The sequence below is a fragment of the Dendronephthya gigantea genome, unplaced genomic scaffold, assembly GCF_004324835.1.
Source record: "Dendronephthya gigantea isolate DGI-Jeju-01 unplaced genomic scaffold, DenGig_1.0 000014F, whole genome shotgun sequence".
NCBI classification, from domain to species: Eukaryota; Metazoa; Cnidaria; class Anthozoa; order Malacalcyonacea; family Nephtheidae; genus Dendronephthya; species Dendronephthya gigantea.
In genome coordinates, this window is record NW_021163024.1 from 2,482,966 (window position 1) to 2,486,918 (window position 3,953).

A 3,953-nucleotide genomic window follows, 5' to 3' on the forward strand; every position below is an offset into this window, starting at 1 on the left:
GATTAAAACTATGAACAGATTTTGAGATTTCCAAATCATAATCCAGCTCCGGAACTGGCAAGAACTAAAAGGACTATTTGTTTCAATATAAAACTCAGGTATGAAACAACATTCTACTAATCGCTTTTTACTGGTTCATTCAGTTAGATTATTTAACACAAATAACCCGGAGAGAGAAGATATATAATATCTGTTAAGATTAAACGTTCTTCATATAACTATATATAACAGCACGAACTGAAAGTATACAGGATTGCAGCAGAGAAAGTGAGGAGTGAGAATGGAGACAAGACAGTATAATATATAATGATAGATGTCAGTGTTTCCTCGCTTTATATGAACTTTCGGTAAAATAATCACGGCTGAGTTAGGTTTCTGTGTTTCACTCACACTGTCATGATTGTGCCGTTAGCACCACTATTACTTACAGTAAACTAATATTATACGAACTATAAAATAAATATTATCACACTAACTCTCCTGACGAAGGTCCTCAGGTCAAAACGTCGAGAAGTGTTTTGTCTATTTTAGGCAGTCGTTATACCACATTTGATGCTAAGTTGCTTGAAGACGCTGCCACGCTGCTCCCTGGTTATATTGGAACTTATCTGACATATAGAAAGAGTCAAGTCATCGACAAATTTCCCATAAGGAAACATTATTATACGGTTCGTATATGAATTGACTCTTTCTACGTTAGATAAGTTCCAACATAACCAGGAAGTAGCGTGACAGCGTCTTGTTGTACCACATTAATTTGATCATTTTGATGCTAAGCTCTTTCTATGTTATCTCAGTATGATATCAAATCAAAGGTTATAGGCCTATTCATCTAAATGACTAAAACCAGATTTCTTAGAAATTTAAAATCGTTAATAATTTCTATGTAGAAATCAGATGAATCTAATGCAAAAGCTGTAGTAATAAGCTGTGTTTAACACCGCAAATTACAGTAGGAAATATTAAAGCATTGAGACATATTAAACATATAAGTCTAAAAATCTACCTGATGCTTTGTATTGACTGGTCACTAATTATATAGCACTGGTATACACGTGATCATATCAATAAAACCAATGAACTTGGTTTACTTCATATGATTTTATTCACTATAAAATTAATTAGTTCCGTATAACAAGCAGTGCTTGCCACACTCATCAGGTCAATTTATATAAATTTCTTTAATCGTTGATGATTATCTGAACTGCATTGCATAACAGAGACAGTCTGTCTGTAAACAGATAGATTATATTTTTTTAGGGGCGTGAATGAAACAAAACCTTGTGTTTCTGCATTAGGCATCCGTATCCCACAAGATGCATTTATTGTCTTTAGTTTTCTAAAAAATTTTGGCGAAAAATATAGCCGTCAAATTAACTGTTAATTGTCCCTCGATTGTGTCGCAATTTGAATACAACTCGGTATGACACCAAGTAAGAATTTTTTCAGAATATTTAAGAATATTTCTTGCGAGAATCAATAAAATTATGCTTCTAGTTCAAACATAGAATCACATCAAACCATGAACAACAAGGGCTTCGTTAGCAGCAACCAGTAAAACTTATAACATCACAAATTAGACTATGCAATACTAAAGCATTCAGACATTTCGGGGCTATATCTATCTGATGCTGTTTATTGACTGGTCACTAATTACATATAGCACTGGTATATACGCGATACACTTATCTAAATAAACCAGAAGAGAAATTTTAAAATCACCAGTGTTAAATGTATGCATGTCTTTCATATATCTCTCTATATATAAATCGACCTTATAAAATGAAACTTTTTAATCAGGGTGCTGACGTAATTAATAACCAGTCTTCTCCAAAGACTCTCGGTACAAGGTTGCAGTCTTCTTTGGCATTTATATATTCTAAAATTAGCTGCATTGCGAATGTTATGCGAGTCACCAGGCAATAGGTTTGCTGTATTATATAGTTTGCGTGAGAAAAATACGTGACTGGCCCGCTTTACACGTGAGTCAAATTTCAAAACATAAAGAAACAACTTGGGAAGCGGGATCTCGCCTCTAGCGAGTCAGCTCGGCTCATAGAAAAAGGGCCTAAGAGAGGTCGAAAGGTGCATATGGGTATGGCTTAGAAATTCTGTACAGTATATATCACTTCCATAGCGATGCTTTTTCATGTCAGTAGCAAAAAAGAAAGTTGACACAAGAAAAATTTGAATGGAATGCAGAAGTTTGAAGAAAGTGATTGACTCTGACATGCTACGCTTTCGTAGCGAATAAAGACTTATATAGTTTTGTGTTTTCTGTCTTGACTTTTTCTCTGTCCGGTGGTTAAAAAAGTGACTTTGGTAGTCTCCAATTTCTTAAAAACTCGTAAACAAAATTTGGCAGTATTTACGCTTCGTCAAATTTTACGCTTCGTCAAATCTCGGTAACTCAGCTCATGTGAAAGCGTTCAAAATATTTCGCTGTAACTTTAAGAGGAGATTTTTTTAAAAATTGAGAAATTTGGGCTCAAAAATACCGTCATGCTTTGCGAAAAATATGTAAATTTTGTTGTTTTTTGGAACATGGCGACAAAGGAGTGAATTTATTAAATTTTGTTCTGTTTTTGATATGAAAACATACTCGATGGTTCATCTAAGAGACGAAATATTAAATTCAACATATTTGACTGTAATGGATGTACATTAGCTTGGTCCACGACGTTTCAAATGAGAATAATGCGCCTCGAACACTGGGGCCGTATTCTTCGAATGTCGAACACACAAAGGTATGGTTATCTTAACTCTTTTGTTTCTATTCTTATGTAGTTAGATCTCGAAAATATTTCTATGGATGGCAACATATGTACCCAAATGTTGTGTCTTGCCAAGATCGGTTTGATCTTGACCCCAGGTTATTAAGTTTTTTCCCTTTTAAATGAGCGACCTTTTTTTCAGGTCTGAAAGCCTCATTAACGACGGCCTTAAAAATTATACTGCAAATACACCTTGAAATTGATGCCGATCACAAAAAAACTGTATTCCATGTGTAAAAGCGTTATCGTATGCGCAAATAAACGTCAAGTTATTTTTGTTTTAAAGAATACTGATAGAATAAAAATTCATTTTTGATCGGCAAATATTTTTATTGTATACCATTTTTTCGGACGTTTTAGGGTGTCGATAATTTTATCATATTGTAGATATTTCTAAGTTTAGACCAATTGGCACACTGTGGGACCTATATTACATTATACTACAATGTATATGGAAAAAAACAGTGCCTGTTTCAAGGAATTCTAAGCGAATGGTCCTCGCGAAATTTTACTAACTAAAGAGTTTAGTCACTCCATTTTCCCTACATTGAGCAAAAATTGAAGGTTTTATTTTGTTGGTTTTAGAATACTCTAGCTATTGGTTAAACAATAAAATGTTTGATAATTATGTAGCTCTAAGATCAAATATCATCATAATGGAAGCCATATTCTAGCAAGAAACGTAAAAAAAGAATTATGAGACTTTTTTATTTTGAAAATGTCAGCTTTTTGCATGACTGAGCACAAACATGGTGAAAGGCTTCACTTAATTGAAAAATAATGTTTAATATTGATTGGCACACTCCAAGGTAGTTTTATTCTTGAAGTTTATGTATCACACTACAAAATAAAGGTGGTTTAAAAATTTGGGGTGGATGGTCCTCGCAGAATTTGACTATTTTCATTTGTATTTCCATTGGGTTCAATTAAGGTGGTCCTGTGATGTTTTCCAATCCCTGGTTAACTCTCAAGGCTTGTCCAGGGTTATAACTTGCTCTGAATATAAAAACTTGTTTAAATTGTTTTTTAGCCTTAATTATCTATCCACAAGGTGTTTCTTTGGCAACAGTGATTTACTTGTTAATTAAATAATTGGATTTTGCATTATTTTTGCCAACATTAGTGCATCTTTTATAACCTTCAGTCTTTCTAGAATATTGGCAAAGATGAAAATATTGC